Below are 9,658 nucleotides of genomic sequence, written 5' to 3' on the forward strand. Positions count from 1 at the left end.
CATTAGAGGACATTATAGACAAATAGCAGGGGACCTTTTTACCCATAAAGTGGATCACTGCACCAGAGGCCACCCCTTCAGACTAGAAGAAAAGACCTTTCATTTGAAGCAACGTAGGGGGTTCTTCACAGTGAGGACAGTGAGGTTGTGGAATGCACTGCCGGGTGATGTTGTGATGGCTGATTCAGTTAATGCCTTTAAGAATAGCTTGGATGATTTCTTGGACAGACATAATATCAAAGGCTATTGTGATACTAAACTCTATAGTTAGTATAGGTATGGGTATATAGAATTTATGTGAAAGTAGGGAGGGGTGTGTGTATGGATGCTGGGTTTTCATTTGGAGGTTGAACTTGATAGGTTTTGTCTTTTTTCAACCCCATTTAACTATGTAACTATGTAACTATAAAGTACAGACATAAACATGCCTTGCTGCCTTGCCTAATCTTCTCCAACCAGACAAAAAGCATATGCTGGCCATGCACTGTGTGTAGGGGGAGGGCAGCATGGTAGCCAACCAGTTAGGTTGCCTATATAGTCAATCAAAAGAAATCCAAGTGCAGGACAAATCCACAGCAGTTTTCTTTGACTGCAAAATCTTTTATTGGGAATGTGCAAAACACAACATGTTTCGGGCTAGGCCCTTTATCAAGTGTGCAGGAACATACAAGGTGTGGGCATTTAAGCATTTTGTGACCTTTCACCTAATGTGATGCATTGTGGGTAGGTCAAAATGGTATTGATCAAACCATTTAAATCAATTTATGTGAATAACACATACATTTTATCAAAGTGTCCATAAAAGTTTGCTTAAAGTCCATCAATTTGTGAAATATTCGTGTAATAAAAAATTTTAAAATATTAAAAATAAGAAAGTCCATCTCTCCATTTCCACTTGTCGCCAGGCCAATACTTCAATAGTCTAGCCTGTGCGTAAAGGAAACTGCCATTAGGCCTATCCAGGCACTAGCTGTAGAAAATGTTATTACTCACGCAATATTGTTGCATTAATTGTTGCTTGAAACATTGTTACTTTTCAGTTTATTAAATGGTAGACAACCAGTTAGGTTGCCTATATAGTAAACAAAACATTTATTTTAGGTTTTCTTAAGTTTTAACTATGCTAATTTATAAAAATATAGCAAATGCCATACTGATTCCATAGCAACTAATATTGGTTTGCTCACTGCTTGCCTAGGAAAATTATTTTCCAAATATATCTGAACTGCTGATTAATAGTCAACTTATTTCTTTATATTATTTTCCTTTTGATTTCCTTTTAAATTAAATGGACGTTCTCCTTAGGGCAAGCTTTTTTTAAAAAAAAAAATATCTGGAGAGCTGTCAAGTTGACTTATTTTTAAAGGAATTGTTCAGTATAAAAATAAAAAATGTTTCTAATATAGTTTGCCAAAAGTGCAATATATAAAGGCTGGAGTGTTTGGATGTCTAACTCTTGATTTCCACTGATTGGTTACCAGGCAGTAACCAATCGTTGACTTGGGGGAGGGCCACGTGGGCCATAACTGTTGCTTTTGAATCTGAGCTGAATGCTGAGGATCAATTGCAAACTCAATGAACAGTTATGTCCCATGTGCCCCCCCTTCAAGTCACTGACTAACTCAGAGTTAGAGAGCTGCAAATCAGGAAGTAGTTTTCTGTTCTGTTCTGTTAGTCATCCAGTCACTTCAGCCTTTATACATTACATTTTTGCCTAACTAACTATATTAGAAATATTTTTTATTTTGCACAGCCTATCTATTTACACAGTTTTTATTTTTATACTGAACTGTTCCTTTAAGGCAGTGATCCCGAACCAGTAGCTTGTGAGCAACATTTTGCTATACAGCCCCTTGGATGTTGCTCTCAGTGGCCTCAAAGCAGGAGCTTATTTTTGAATTCCAGGCTTTAAGGCAAGTTTTGTTTTTTTTAAAAACCAGTCCACATGGGGCTACCAAATGGCCAATTACAGAACTTATTTGGCACCCCAAGACAAAATGTTATGCTAGTGTTACTCCCCAACTCCTTTTACTCCTGAATGTTGCTCACAGGTTCAAAAGGTTGGGGAACATTGCTTTAAGGCATCTAGATCACGTTAGCATTGACCAAGCCTGTGCAACTCCAGGCTGCAAATTCTTCAGTAGGCCACAGTTTCATTATATAAACATTGAACTAGTTAACTAGTTCTTACTAAATTACTTGTAAGGACATGTTATTACTCTTGAGGCCTGGATCCAATTTGCTATTAGTTATCTCAATTACATGTGCATGTACCTTTAAAACCATTGCTTTTTCATGTTATTAAGTTACAGTACATTGGAAAGTTTCTTAGTTTTAAGTTGTATCTTTATAGGAAAAAAAAAGTTATTGGGTGAATCTCCCCTTTAATATCCATGGGAATCCACATTTATATTGTGTATATTTCTAATAATAAGCTGTGCAGGAGCGAGTTCCAAAGCCTCCATTCAGATCCTCGCACTGAGTCACAGAGCAGGGGCAGCAAAATTTCGATGATGGACAGCACCGTTTTTGTTTCTATAAAAAGCCTTTATTGTTACATGGCTACGACCAGAGCAGGGCCAGCAATGAGCGCCCATTACTGTATAGTGTTTAGTCTAAATACAGATGTCTAGAGGGAAAACTGATAGTATCTGGATCTTTAATTAGCAGATTAAGGAATAACCTACTTTCCATCTAAAGCTGACAGTCCTATTTTTCTTCCGCAGCCTATTGTAACTTTATAACCATTGTGCTTTTACTTTGGATTTTTTTCTTAAAGGAAACTCAGCCTTTTGCTTAAATTGTGTTGAGATATGACCATCTAAGGTATGTGTCGGGGGTGAGGGTGATATTATTATTGTGATTATTAAAGACAATGGCAGACACACTTACCATCCAACTTTCTCTATACTAAATACTTTTTTAGAAAAAATGAGAGAAGCCATTGTGCTCAAATATCTACAGGATCAGGTTATTCCTTGCACATTTCCTTTAAAGTGTGGGGATGGAGAGATTTCACAGTAGGACACAATTCCATTTGTCAGAAAGGTAAGGCTGAAAGTGAGATTATGATCCAGGTCTGGCAATTGTAAGGCACCTTAGATTGATTGGTAAACTAAAATAAACATGGATGTTGATGGGAGGCAGATTGCTAACCCTAAACAAGTCAACGTCTCAGATCTTGGGGTTAGTTGTTCTTCTAATACATCATTAGCAGAGGTTAAGGCAAAGAGTCAGGCTGTGCTATTATTAAATATGATCATCAAAAAGGTCCTCATGTAAGTTGCTAGTGAGAATAAGATGCAGTTCCTGGTAGGAACCATCTAGCAGATGCCTTCACATTTCTCCAAATTCAGTTCCAATTTTTCCCCATAGACTTCAATAGAGTTTTCACGTGATATTATTCTGAATTGAACTGCATCTCATATTGAATCTTGTCCATGAGTTTTCATGTGATAAACCATGAGTTAACTTTTTCTCAATGAATTTAATCTGACCCCTTGTCTCACAGGTGAGCAGCAAACAGAAGGTATCTCTGCATGCATGAAGGATTTCTGAGACACAAGAGAAATCACAACAGCTAAAACACAGGGTAACACTATGAAACATCTAAGGGGGCAGGGCAAGGAATTCCTGGTGGAATTTTTTTTGTCACTTTCGCCCAATTGGGTAGGTCTATAGCCAACCTTTTGCTTATCAGAGCATAAAGGTGGCCACACACAGGGAGATCCGCACATTTGGCAATGTCGCCAAATGAGCAGATCTCTCCCCGATATTCCCACATTGAGGTGGGTGATATCAGGCTGATCCAATCGTGGGCCCTAGGGCCCAATGATCGGATCAGAATGGAGGCGATACGGGCGGTCAGACCGCATCAACTAACAGATGCCGCCGCGATCCAACGGGATTTTTTACCCTAGCTGGCTTTCGGCCAGATATCGATCGGGCGCCCGTTGGATGGCCCCACACATAGGCCAATAAGCTGTCGACTCGGTCTGTCAGCAGCTTTTATCGGCCCGTGTGTGGGGGGATTTAGGATGTTGACAGGGCCAGATCAAGCAAACAGAGCTTTTATGTCAACAGTTCAAATGCTAAAAACAGCAAAATGCATAAAAGTTATTCTTCAAGTTCATAAATCCACACTGTGTACAGCTAAAAACTGAAATGTAACATTCATCAAAACCTGCTATATGCCACACAATGGCTGTACTGCTGCTGTACAACATTCGATTCATACGATACTCTGTCTGTTTGTGTGTATATTTGTTGGCTGTAAGCTGCATCAACTGCGTGTTATGGAATTAGAAATAAAGCATGATGTATATGCACTCATTAAAGGGACAGGGCGGATCTCTTACATGTAAATATGTACCATTCATAGAGATGCTATTTTTTGCATGTTTTTGTACCATAGGGGTAAAGGAATAATAAAATACTTAATAAACAATGGCTTGTTTCTTTATTCATCTAAATGTAAAAAAAACATTGTTGTAACTGGATACTCTACAGGCTGTGTGTTAAAGAAGTCGTTTTTGTGAATAAAACTTTTCTTTTTAGATATTTCCTATGAAAAATTCAATCTATATAAATATATTTCCTGTAAACACAAATGTAGGGGGTTACTTAACTTAAATGCCAATTTAAAAATTCTAGTTTTTTTTTACTTTAAAATCCAAATTAGAATTTTTCGAGATTTATTATACCCCAAGTATGGAAAAAGTCTGAATCCGATAATCCTACCAGAGTTGTATATAAGTCAATGGGAGAGGTCCCTATACTATTTGGAGGTTTCTGGGGTCTGCGCTGGAATTTGCCAGAAAATCCTACTATTTCGGACTTTTTGGGCAAAAATAAAAAAACTTCTGGTTTTTCGGCGAAAAGACCAAAAAAAAAATCAAGCGATTTGTGAAAAAACTGCGAAAAATTTGTAGGTTTGGAATTTTTGCTTGATTTTTTCGTGTTTCTACCCATTCTGATTAAATTGTGTTTTTTTAAAAAAAATAAGGTCTAAGGGGCAGATTCCCTATAGGGCGAAGTGGCTAATGTTATTAGCTAGTGTTACCGCCCGCAGGGACTTCGCCGATTTCCTATTGGGTGCAGGCTTCACTTTGCTAGCGAAGGAGATAGATGCTAGCGTTGCTTCGCAGTCTAACGCCAGTCGAATTTTCGGTCGAATTTTCGCTCTGGCTAATGGACGTAACTACACAAATTCACTAAGATGCGGATATTACTGAACGATACCTCAATCATTTTCTAAGTCCCAAAAATCTCTGGCGTCTTTTCCTTTTTTGAAAGCCTGTAAAGGTCTGTAAAAGATTTTTGGGTAAGACCACCTGTATTGGCAGCATTATAATCTGAACGTTGGGCCCCAGGACCCATTTCCCCCTCCATTTTCTAACATATGGAAAATAAACTATACAGTGGGCTCATGTGTAGGGCATTATAACAACTCTAGTTATTAAGGTTCCCTGGACTTGTGTAATGTAATGTATTTGCTGCAACATATACGTCCATGTAGCCAGGATGAATTTTGAAAAATAAGGCCAGTAATGTTAAAAAAGATTTTACAAGCTTGATTCTTTTTGCTGCCTTCATCGGTAACATTAAATTGGCAGGGAAAGGGTAAAATGAGATAAAACAAGCAGAATAATGGTAATGGAATCAATGATCCAGACAGAAATATATAAGGGGTGCAAGGGGAGTAGTAAATCAGTCACTATTTTTCCTAAGTAGAAATGAAGAAAATAGAAATAAAGAGGGCTATTACCAATTAGTATGTATATAAACAAAACTTTATTTTATATCCTATGTGGGCAGAGGTCCATATATAGCGACATTTTATCAAATGATATTAAAGGAAAACTCTCCCCCCAAAATGAATAATGGCAATGGCAACTTTCTATTCATGATTAACCAATGGCACATACTGCTAAAAAAGTATATTATTATGAAAATGGTTTATTTACATGAAGCAGGGTTTTAAATATGAGCTGTTTTATGCAATACATTTTTATAGAGACCTACATTGTTCGGGGTATAGTTTTCCTTTTAGGGAGACTGAAATACTCTGTAGGAGTGATAAAAAGAATAAAATGTATAATATTGCTGAAGCAAAGAAATAAGCTATTAAACAGTTGCAAAATAACAGGAAATTAGTTAGATGCCCTGCAGATAAAGGAGGGGTATGGTGCACTGTGCATATTGCAGCAAATAATAAGATATCATTAGATCATAAATTAATTTGATAGTAGATCCTGCAAAAATATTTGTAGCAAATTAAAAGTGATAGTTAAGAAATATGATTGTAATGTTATTAAAAAAGATAGAGTACAGCATTTCTCAAACGTCTGGAAACGTATATTACTTTCATCCCAAAATTCATTTAAAAATAGTATTTGTTATTTTGCCCCTGAAGTAGGGAACCAATTACCCTCTTATATAAAAGACTTTTGAAGAATCTTGTATATAGCTATCACAGTTAAGTTATAAATCAATATTGGAAGATTAGAGGCTGTTCAATTATTTTTAGATTTAGAGGCTCATGCTCAAGTAGAATGGAATGTTCCATGGTGGAACCCCTTAATGTTTGGAACCACCCAGTGATTTCATCTTTCCTCCTTCATATATAACCTGACAATTTATTTCTAGCGTTTTCATTATTTGTTTGTATTGGCAGTTCTGTTTATATATGTATATAAAAAAACACAAAAGCCATAAATATCCTGTAAATTACATCCTTATAAACGGCTCTTAGTGATGTCATCGGTTATGAACAGTGCTTAGTGATGTCATTTCTGTCACATGACTCACTAAAACTTGTGTATTATAATAAATAAAGTACCCCTTGTTGGAAAATATGAGGATATTAAAAGTAACCTCAGAGTTTCATGACCTGTATAAAAGCACAAGGCCGAAGGTCATGGAACTCCTCTGTGAGGGTACATACATATATATAGTAGCTATATTTATTTATTTATATCGTTTTTTGAGGAGAATCTATCATAAATAAAATAATCTCTATGTTTATAACATTCCCCATAAGCATGATAATCATCTCTTCTTTTCTATATACACTTAGGGGCAAATTCATCAAGGGTCGAATTTCGAGATTCAAATCCATCGAAATTCGACTGGGGAATAGGATCGAATAGAATCAAATAGACAATTCGGGTGAATTTACGCGCTGGCGAATAGTCTAATTGGCGAATATTCGCCAGGCGAATAGGCAAATGCCTTCTATCAAAAACTTGGAAAACAAGCTTACGGGACTTTCCCATAGGCTTTTAAAGCAATTCGGTAGGTTTTAGGTGGCGAAGTAGGCAGTCAAAGTATTTTTGAAAGAGACAGTACTTCGACTATCGAATGGGCGAATAGTCGCAGCGTTTTTGCGCTCGATCCAGTACTTCGACTATCGAATGGCGAATAGTCGCAGCGTTTTTGCGCTCGATGTATTTGAATCTTTCTACTCAGGCGAATTTACGCCAATTCGATAGTCGAGGAGCACAAAAAAATTTGAGTTTTTTTACTTTGAATCCTTCACTCGAAGTTAGTGAATCGGCCCCTTAGTCATGTATTGAAAATAGGGATGCACCGAATCCACTTTTTTGGATTCGGCTGAACCCCTGAATCCTTTGTGAAAGATTCGGCCGAATACCGAACTCAATCCGAACCCTAATTTGCATATGCAAATCAGTGAGGGGGATAGAAACATTTTTTACTTCCTTGTTTTGTGACGAAAAGTCACATTATTTAAAGGATTCAGATTTTATTTGGCCAGGCCAAGGATTCGGCGTATCCAAATCCTGCTGAAAATGCCCGAATCCCAAACTGAATCCTGGTTTCTTTGAAAATAATGTTAAAGTTGACAGATATTCAGTAGTTATCCTAGGCTGATTAGGCATGATATCACACGTTTGTGACATAATACAAGCAAAAACAGAAACAATGCCCTGCTTGAAAACGAGACAATGAATCTAAAAAATAATCAGTCAGGGTATAATCTGAAAGGCTACTATCTCATTATGTAATATTTGTAGCATATATGAATTTGTGGACTTGTAGTCTCTCCTTTTATAAATATAAGTAAATTGCCCAATTTGCCATAAAAATTTTTTTTGGGAGTTTCAAATCTCCAGACCTAACTGTTTTATCCAATAACAATAAAGTGATTTACGAGCTGCTGCCATCACTAGGGGGAAGTCGTTTCTTATATAGTTTCTTATATTCTATAATTTGCAGTCTATAAAGCTCCAACTGTATAACTGTGTTAGCTGATTTATTTGACTTGGGATCTGATGTTGACCTGAATACATGAATTTTTCTTTTGTGTTCGAAACAGCCCTGCACTACAGGTTTTCTGAACACCACTGCATGGTAATCACATTCAAAGTCCAGCCATTATAAAAGAATGAATTCCAGTGCCCTAGTTTTCTGTTCCTAAAGAAAAGTTTTGTTTCCTCTTTTCTGTGTTTCTCCTTAAAAAAAGAAAGCTTTATATAGGCAGATGCCAATTTCCCGGACATAATTTACAGGATTCATTTCACTAGACCCAAGAACACCCCGGCCATACCCTGGCTCCACCTCAGCCCATCATATTAATTAGGGAATACCTGGAAAATCTGGGTAGTTTCACAGCATTGTGTAGCAAAATGTACAGTGTATTCCATTCCCAATGTAATACATAATGAATTTTCATTTTCAGTACAGGTATGGGATCCTTTATCCAGAAACCTATTATTCTGAAAGCTGTAAATTACAGAAGGCTGTATCCCATAGACAACATTTTAAGCAAGTAATTAAAATACTTAAAAATGATTTCCTTTTTCTCTGTAATAATAAAACAGCACCCTGTACTTGATCCCAACTAAGCTGCCGAAATCCATATTAGTTTATTCAATGTTTACATTTACACTTGAATTAAAGAAATACCCCTTATTCAGGAAATCTCCTTTGGGTTGCAGATAACAGATCCCATACCTGTATTATTATAGCAGACAAAATGTGATTCACATAATTCATAATTTTATTTTAGGCATTTTCATTGCCTTCCTATTTTTGCGATACCACTTCTTAAAACATTGAGATTAGATTTACTGAAGTTTAAAAAAATTCTCCCCCTTAGCCATTTAATTTCTGGGTTGGCTCTGTGCTTTGAAAATTGCTGCATTTTACTGCATATATTTAGCCTAGACCTTAACAGAGATATATGAGTGCATTTTTACAGGAACAACATTTGCATTGAAAAGAAAGTTACTAAAAAAAAAACACTAAACAACAACAAAATACAAACAATTAAAAGTAAATAGAAAATGTAATTTTAAATAAATGTAAGTTGATACCTTTTGGGTATAAACATAAGCTATAATAATATTATTAATAAGATAAAAATAAAGATATTTGTGCATGAAACGATAATTGACATTACATTGCAGCTTTTATATAAATTTATGTACCATGTTTATCTCTATAGGAGGGGAAATCTTGGCTGGCCAAAAAACACAGGACTCCAATACAACATGTTCCAGTCTTTGTATACATCCCAAAATGTATTTATTATATAACAGCTTCAAGTTTCATTAATGCATTACATTTCTACAGAAACTTTCTGAATAGTCTGATGCTCTGTCATGACAAAGTACTGCTAAAACTGACATCTTAA

The sequence above is a fragment of the Xenopus laevis genome, chromosome 2S (assembly GCF_017654675.1).
Source record: "Xenopus laevis strain J_2021 chromosome 2S, Xenopus_laevis_v10.1, whole genome shotgun sequence".
Classification (NCBI taxonomy): Eukaryota; Metazoa; Chordata; class Amphibia; order Anura; family Pipidae; genus Xenopus; species Xenopus laevis.